The sequence below is a fragment of the Suricata suricatta genome, chromosome 1 (genome assembly GCF_006229205.1).
Source record: "Suricata suricatta isolate VVHF042 chromosome 1, meerkat_22Aug2017_6uvM2_HiC, whole genome shotgun sequence".
NCBI classification, from domain to species: Eukaryota; Metazoa; Chordata; class Mammalia; order Carnivora; family Herpestidae; genus Suricata; species Suricata suricatta.
Window position 1 is genome coordinate 42,455,100 of NC_043700.1, and position 9,248 is coordinate 42,464,347.

The following is a 9,248-nucleotide window of genomic DNA, read 5'->3' on the forward strand; positions in this document are numbered from 1 at the left end:
AGAAGTTTCCTCAGTGTCAGTGACATAGGGTTCAATCTCATGGACCATGAGATTATGACCTAAGCTGAAATCAAGAGTCAGACAGCTAACTGATTGAGCCACTCAGGCACACCAAAAGTGTTCTGGTTTGATCTCATACCAACAGCAGGAGCCTTTATATAGTATCTCTGAATAGAGGTGTTCAAATCACTGCTTAAACACATTTAGAGACAAGGAATTCACCACCTCAGAAGAAAGCCCCTTTCTTTGTTAGACAGTTCTAATTATAATTATCAGATCAAAACTTCCCCCTCACTTTTATGCATTGGTTCTGATTCTGCTCTGTGGCCACTTAAGTTTCCTCCTTCTTTCACAGGTCAGTTCTTCAAATTGACAAGAGCTACTGTCAATCACATCTTTCTTAACTTTCTCTCCCCAGATTTCTCCTCTACCTTCCGACATTTTCCAAGGACTCCTTGCCTCCCCTCGAATACAAACTATCTGGAGCTGAGCCAGGGAACAATCATCCAGAGGCCATCTTGTGCCCTGGCTTCCTGGCTGTGCCATGACCCACGGCTAGATGGCGCTATGCCCAAAGTCCCAATTTGGTGCTCTGGGACTACTATAAAGATAGCCTTCTTCCCCTAAGAAGTTATCAGTGCCAACCCCATCTTGCCTCATATCCGTTTTCCTCAGTGACCACCAGAAGTCCAAATCCCAGCCTCTGCAGTGATTCACTATCACCCCGACCCTCATCTTCTTCCTGCTTTTTATGTACCTGATATGGACATCCCATGTTTTGCCTGTCCAGTACCCTGCCCTCCTTCTCTGGATGACAGCACTGCAGTTTTCCTTTTCAAGAACCATTCCCCTACTTGCCAGCATGTGGTTCTGGTGAGTTCTGTCCACCATAAGTGGGCAGTGGACGCAGGCTTGTCCAATCAGAGATGCCTCCACACTGGCTACAGTGGATGGTTAGGGTTGGGATTTCACCAGTGTGAGAAGGGCAGAGGCAGTGGCAGAAGACCATGTCTACCTGTTGGGCAGCCATCCACTGCTCTGTGGGGAGAAGCTGCCTGAGAATGGAGCCAATGCAGAGGAGAGCACCCTGAGGACATGTTGGGGTCCCTGAGGCCTCTGAGACTGAAGCCAGCAGTCCCCCTGGACTTCAGGTATGTGAGCAAAATAGATTCTCTTTCCTTTGCTTAATTAAGTTTGAGTTGGATCTCTGACATTTCAAACTGAGAAATCCTAATATAATTACTAATCTGACTCACCCTCCCACCCCACCCCTCCCGGGGACATTGCGTTGCCCCTCTTGGAAGACATATTGAGAGTTTGCCATGTTCCCCTGTATATTCTCACCTCTTCCCTCACTCTTTCCTTTCTCCTCTTCCCTGAAGCACTTTCCACCTCCTTTCATTAAGTGAAATCTGGCACTCCCTTCAGGACACTGCTTCCCCCACAGCTCTCTAAGTTGGGCGATTTTTTCCCAACCTTCATGCACCTCAAGGCCAGAAAGTGGGTAGGAGCCCTTCTTGCGCTTGATCACCATTTAAAAACTATTTCTCTTCCTTCGACTTCAAATTCTCCAGCTTCTCTCCACCTCAGTGTTCACCAATGCTAACTGCTCACTGATGACTTGAGCCCTTCTCTCACTGACTTTCTTTTCCTCTGGCTCTTCCAACCTCCATTCTCAGCCACTTCAACAGACACTTGAACAATTCTCCCAACACGCGGGTCTCCATCACCTTAGCTGCCCTAGACCTCCCTATCACCGAGAACTACAACACATCCCAAATCTCAAATTCCACTTCCTATCATTTTTTATCTCTACAGCTCACCTAACTAGCATAGCCTTTGACTTTCAGACTGCCAGTTTAGGTGACCCCCATATTCTGGATCCTACAGTCCATCATTACAATCACTCCCCTGAAAAAACCCTAAATCCTTGTCTGTCTCAATCTTGTCTATAATGCTCACTAGGTTGTATTTCTTTTTAAAGCTTATTTATTCAGTTTTGAGAGACAGAGGGCACGTGAGCAAGGGAGGGGCAGAGAGAGAGGGAGAGGGAGAATCCCAAGTAAAGAGCCTCATGTGGGGCTTGAACCCACGAACTGTGAGATCATGACCTGAGTCAAAATCACGAGTCCGATGCTCAACCAAATGAGCCACCCAGGTGCTCCACCATGCTGTATTTTTTTAATTGATTACTTATTTACACTTCCAAAATCCTTTTGCTGAATGGTTCAGGTTTAGAGTTGGTCAAAAGTGAGGTTGTACAAGATTTGGGAGGCAGAGTGAAATAGCAGCCATTACATGCTGAAGGCTATACTTACTTTTCCCTTTCTGGGTCTCTCTTCCCACTTCCCAGCACTGCTGGCCAACAGTGACACTAGGCCCAGCTCAGGCACTTGGGTGTGAACTCATAGACATAGTAACGATGGAGAACCAACAACCATCTCTGGACTTCCACACCAGCCCCCTTGTGGTCTTAGTGCAGAATTCCTACACATGCCCACTTGTTCCTCAGTGCCCATGATGGATCGTGGCTTTTCTCTGACTCTTCAGTGCCAAATTTGGACTTTTACTTCCCCAGCTCCTCCCACAATTGTGTAAGTTCTAATTACTATAATAAGCTCCTTATTCCAGAAAGCTTACTTAGTTCAATCCCAATGACACAGACACACACACACACACACACACACACACACACACACACTTTCTTTGAGCTTGCCCCAGAGAAAAGTATTGCTGGAGAAAACACACAATCCTACTAACTAGTTTTCTTTTAAGTTTATTTATTTATTTATTTATTTATTTATTTATTTATTTATTTTTGAGAGGGAAAGAGAGTGAGAGCAAGAGCAAGGGAGGGGCAGAGAGAGAAGGAGAGAGAGAGAATCCCAAGTAGGCCCCTCACTGTCAGTGCAGAGCCAGATTCAGGGCTCGAACTCACAAACCATGAGAACATGATGTGAGCCAAAATCAAGAGTTGGATGTTTAATGGACTGAACCACCTGGGCACCCCTAACTAGTTATTTTTAATTCATGACTACATAGTGGTCATCTGATTTTGTCTGTCCAGAATCCTTTCCCTCTTCCTTAGGTAATAAGACCACAATTTTGCTGGATAAAGTATTCCCCCTCCCACTGAACACAGTCTTGGTGAAACTTACAATAAAATCATTGTTCTTTGCCTCAGTCTGGCCATTGCTCTTTCCTTGGAATCTGATTGTGGAGGGATGGAACCCAGTCACCCCAAAAGCTGCTGTCCATGAGTTTCTGCTATGGAGTCCCTGGTACTCTGGTCCTTCAGCTTTTCCTGAAGGACCGTGGGGACTCTCTCTATTCTTTCAATTGATTTGTTGCTCAAATTAGCCCAAGTCAATATCTGAGGTTTGCATGAACCTCAGTTGGACACTCCACTAAGCAATCCTGCTAAGTTTCCCATCGGTACAGACTCTCCCACTCATTTCATAACTTTCCTTATTTCTCAAACCTGCATTCTGCTGCACTCAAATGTAGGTTCATTTTTTCATTCAGAACATGGAAGTGGTTAATGTCTTCCTACCACCAAACTTACAGGCCTACTGGCAGCTGACTCATACTTTCCATTTTCTTTCCAGTTACAATGCTTCCTCTGTAGTGAGCATTCTGTCTCCCTGCCTCTACAGTAGCTAAATCCTCCACCTACGCTCTGGACCCATCTCCACTTTTGCCATCTCAAAGATTGTGTGCATTTCTCCTTCCTCTGTCCTGATCATCACTTTCCCTTCCTCTATGAGAGCCTTCCCATCTGCACACAACTGTGTCCTAATACCATTCATCTTTTAAAGTTCCTCCTTCCTTGACTCTATATCCTCCACTAGCCACATCCCATTCTTTGCTCCCCATTCACAACAATACTTCTGGAAAAGATTGTTTCTATTTTCCCACTTCCCATTTTTTCTTCAACCCACCCCAACTGGGCTTCCATTCTCAATATCCCAGCCAAAGTTGCTCTTGGGTTATGGCCACAGATGGCTTTGATGCTGCCAAATTCTGTGGGTACTTCTCTGTAGTGCTCTTGTGTGCTCCCAGCACCACTCAACATAATCAGCCTCTCCCTCATTTTCCGAGTTGCCTCTGTTTCTTTGACACCCAAACTTCATTTTCCTCTGCCTCACTAATTGCTCTAGAGATGATATCCAACTCTCTACCATTTTCCCTCCTTTATTTCTTTCACAGTATTTATCATACTGTAATTGTCTTGCTCATTGTTTTCATATACTAGCTTATTTTTAGTCTCTCCCTCTATTGACACCAGAATGTAAAGTTCTTTGGGACAGGAATTTAGTTTTTCTGTACTATTCATCTGGTGCACAGTAGGTATTCAATCAATGTCTTCTGAAATATAAACATGACATGTTTCTCAGACCTTTTATCATCACCTCTGAACTCTCTTCTCAATAAGGTCCTGACTCGAATTCTGTGTTCATCTCTGCTTAGTTTTTTAGCAAGAATTCTGCTGGATCAATTGAACAAAAACTCTTCACCCTTGATTTCTGGGCCAATTCCTTATCCCCACCCCCACCCCCACTACCATCAGTCTCTTGCCACTCTGGCCTGCCTTCAGCAATAATCTTGTCAAATTTGTTTAGCCAGAATCCCCTCTACCCCTCATGTTTCATCTTAGTAACTTTCCATCCATTGCCTCTGCTCCTTGGGTATAAATCTTCTCTCGTCCTTGTTGTATTTGGAGTGGAGCCCAAGCTCTCTCCCCTACTACAAAACCCCATTGTAGAAGTCCCTACTGAATAAAGTCTGACCTTATAGTCTTTAACAAGTATCATGAAAATTTCTTTAATGATCCTGAAGTTCTATTAAGACAGCCTAAATTTACTGCAGCTTTTTGGCAACCATAATATCCAAGGCTGTCTCACTGATGTACATGTAAATGGGGCCCTGTGGATTGTGCAGCTTGGTGGCTCCCACATTACATTGTTGGCCAGCACTAAGCAGAGAGAGTTAAATGCATTCCCAAACATTAAAAAAAGGGTTTTTAAAAAAATATTTATTCAGCTTTGAGAGAGAGAGAGAGAGAGAGAGAGAGAGAGACAGAGAGACAGAGAGACAGAGAGACAGAGCATGGGCAGGGGAGGGGCAGAGAGAGAAGACACAGAATCCAAAGCAAGCTCTGTGCTCTGAGCTGTCAGCACAAAGCCCAACTTGGGGCTCAAACCCATGAACCTCAAGATCATGACCTGAGCTAAAGTTGGATGCTTAACCACCTGAGCCACCCAGGAGCCCCAATTTTCAAACATGTTTAATAGATATGCTATAAGGTCAGTTTTCCTCCTTGCTGTATATAGTTTCCTCTTCTCCACCCCCGCCCCCACTTTTTGGACAGAAAATAAATATTTATACTTCTTCCTAATAGAAAGAGTTTGGGTCCTTCCTTCAGGTCCACTGAGTTTGGATCCTTGCTCTTGTCATTCAGCACCTTAGTGATACATTACTTGAAATTTGGATAAGCCTGCTTTATCCATCTTCATTAAAATGCTGAACAGGATAAAGTCAAGGAGATCTGTGACTCACCAATAGGGAACGTCCCCCAGGCTGGTGTGAATTAAAGTCAGTCCTCTTTAGGCTTCCCTTTAGCACCTTGTCATTTTATGCACACCTTGCTCTCAAATTGCTCAAAAAACCAAAAATGTTTCAGGAAGGTCACCAAATTGAATCATGTATGGAAGGAGCATTGGACCCAACACATTAGGATCAACTTATCTTTGAAACTTACTAGATCTATGAACTTGCACTAGTCACTCCAGTGATCTATAGTGCAGCATGTCCCTTCCGTAAGGCCAGTACAGAACTGGTTTTGAATCTAGTTGCAGTGTGCTGGATGAGTGAATCTCTTGAGGTACATGAGTGTTCGAGGTTATAATTCTGTGACTCCCTCCATGATGTGGGTTCCTCCTACGGGTGCTTGAAGTCCCCAGAGAGATAAGGAGGGAGTCTTCTATCCACTCACGCCTGCCCTGACCAAGAAAATCCCCGTGTACACTCACTGTCACCTTTTCTTACTCCTTCCCAGGGGGACACCTTTGATAACGATGACACTGCTGCTGAATGACAAGCGCTTACTGAGTTCCTCGAAGGCACCAGTGATATTACAGAGTACCTCAGTGAACCCCCACAGTGATGTCTGTTCATTCTTGAGAGAGATGCAACACACTCTTCATTCTACAGATCAGAAAGCTGAGACTTAAAGAGATTAGTCCATTTCCTCAAGATTACACAGCTAGTAAGTGGCAGATCTAATGGACTGTCCCTGGTCCATGCTCTTGACCACCGTCCTGATGCAGGTTGAATGCCCAGCCCATGCTCTCAGCTATATGCCCCCCCTCTCCCTGAGGTAACACATCATCACTTAAACTGGCTAGGGCTGCCTTTTCTCACACCATTCTCCAGCCATCCTTCTCCCCCCAACTCCCTGAGATCTGAGGCAGCAATTTCAGGAACCTTTGTGTGCACACACACATGTGGCATTTTCTCATTACCCCTCTGAATGACGTATATATATATATATATATGTGATGAACCTGAAGCTACACAGATAAAAGTCACAGGGCTCCAGTGCACGGCCAAAATATAAATTCCAAAATGTTCCATTTGTTTGTCATGGTCTGTGTAGGTGTCCTGTTATGGGGCAGAACATGCCTAACTTTTCCCTGTATTAGCCTCCAGCATCCAGGACCAGGCCTGGCACCTCATGTTGCTTCCATGAAAGTCTTCTGAATAAATGAGTGAAAGAAATAACTAATGTATGTTTTAATGATATCACATATAGCTTCAGTTTGTTCATCTGTAAATAGGATCTCCCCTCTCCTTTGAGCTGACCGCTGTTGAAGGGCAGGGAATGGATTGTAGTCATGGTGTAGGTCTAGTACTCATTGCATTGCCCGTACACAGGATATACTGTCCATAAAGGTCATTTGGGTAGAGCTGAATCCCCCCAGGCTCCTAGTAGGGGTCTGAGAATGGGTAAAGCAAGGCCTAGCGCATGCCCTGCACACATCTCCGAGAAGGACATTTTGCTGTTAAATTACTGAAATAGGTTATGCTATCTGCCTCCCCACTGGAGAGTCCATGTGCAAAGTGTGTTCCTGAATCTATAGAAATGGTTCCCACTCGAGAGTTAGTCCCAGGCCTCTCTGGGTTTGGCTTCAAGATTCTAAAACTGGCTCGGAGCCAGACTCAGCTTTGTCTGGAGGACTGATGCCTGCTCTTCCATTTCTACGCTTGATCTTAGCCAAAAGGCCAAGAAGTGATAGGTCTTCCATTTCTCTTTGCTGAGCACCTGCTAAGGGTCAGGAATTAGGATTGGCTTCTGCTACTTTTCATGCAGGAGCCCTTGTAATTGCCTTGTACATATGTCTTTGGTTGAAGAAACCCAGGAGGGTAAAATGATCTGACGAGAGAGGTTTCCCGTACAGACCCTGACAGGATTTCTCGGGGGGAAGCTCTCCTTCCTGTCCACTTGCCCAGGAGTCTATGGCTCAGATTATTCTATCAAATAACCTGCTTTTTGAGCTCCTTTTCTCCCTCCCCGCCTCATGTTCCCTCCCTCTCATCCCATCTTCCTTATCCACCATAGAACCTACATACAGGCAACTGTCAAACAGCATTTTTGAATGGAAGACCGAATGAGCCTCCTCCCCCTCCTCCCTTCTCCTGCCTGCCCTCTCTCCCTCACCTGAACACACACATGCACGCGCGCACGCATGTCCCCTTCAGCCACTCTCACTGCCATGCCAACACAGCAGCCTCAAGAAACTAGTAGAGTCATTAACTTATTTTTCTCTCATGTTCAGGAACTCCTGAAGGTTCAGGGCCATCCAGGTGGGAAAAGGGTCCCATGGAAACCTTTGGAATGACTTAGTGGCCCAAGGACCAACACAGGACCCAACCATCAGAGGTGTCACCTCCCTGCCTCCTGAAAGGGGCCGTTTTTAGCAGGCTTGCTCTGATTCAATGGAAAGGCTTTATTTCCATCAGGTTGGAGGGTTTCAGATTTCAAGCAAGCATACAGCTGTTCAGTTTGGAAGGGCTACCCTGGCTGGAGACTAGAAGGCAAGCCTGCTCTCCCAAAGTGACATGGTGGGTGCAGGGCTGTCTGAGGTACAGCGGAGAATTCCCTTCCCGACTTTAACACTTCTTGAAATAAATTGCGAGGGGGACGGCTGGCAATAATGTCTGCTCTAAGTGTACAGCATTGACAGTTAGCCAAGTGTCTTTACAGATACGTATCTCACTCGAGCCGCACCACAACTGCAGCGGACAAGAAAGATTGTTATTCCCATGTCGCAGATGAGAAAACTGAGTTCCGGCAAAGAAGCACAGCTTGTCCAAGGCAACGGTACAGCTGGGCTTCAAACCCAAGTCTTCTGGATTCCAGAGCCAATTTCTTCGGTCTTACTTGGTTCCCTCTTGACTCCGCCTCCATTAAAATGGCAGACCCCTCTGGTTTGGTAATGATCTCACTGCTTAATGATCAGCTGACACTTTTGCAGTGATAAGCAGAGGTTCACTGAGAACAGGATCACGTGATGATTGCCCACAAGATTGACCCCTGGAGGGGCCTCACTCCAGGGCCTGGAAGACCCACACATATGTGCCAAACCATACCTGTTAGCCAGGGCCATTTTGCCAGAAATGAGCCAACAGAGGCATTCATACCTATGTATTGACCCCAGAGGTGAGATTTCCTCAATTCCTTAGGAAGCTATCTCTCTCTCTGTCACCATTTTCCTCTGGAGTAACAGGGGATTTCTGCCCCACCAGCTGTGTCTGCATCCTCTCTCTCAGTTTCCATGTCGCTGAATGGCCCTCCCAGCAGAAACTCCATGTGCCTCCCATCCTCTAGAGCGCTTTGCTGGGGGTGACCATGCATCATGAACCAGCATGCTGGGGGGGGCCGTTTCTAGGAGGGGAGGTCACATCGAGTGTGGGATCATGCCCCTCTGGTCACAGGGGGAAGCCGGGTGGATGGCAACACTGAGCACAGTGTTGGAACGGTCCAAAAAGAGTCATCCACCGCTCATTCCATGAGTGGAGATACAGAGGGGCGGTCCCACCCATTCTGGTGATGGGGTGGGGCTCCCACGCTCCTTACAGGTGGATGAGCTGAAGGTCTTCTGTGCACCAGGAATGAGTCATTTCATTTCCCTGCTGCCTCGCATTCTCCACCAAAATCAGCGGAATTTCCTGCAGGCCCACCGTGC

At 46.2% G+C, this 9,248-nt stretch overlaps 1 long non-coding RNA gene across 1 annotated transcript; it reads left to right on the forward strand.

The window, feature by feature from the left end:
• Positions 1–424: 424 nt before the first annotated feature.
• Positions 425–8,521, forward strand: LOC115294697. The gene is made up of 3 exons (XR_003910092.1): positions 425–1,151; positions 6,059–6,268; positions 8,267–8,521. It is a non-coding gene; the product is annotated as an uncharacterized LOC115294697 (long non-coding RNA).
• Positions 8,522–9,248: the final 727 nt, after the last annotated feature.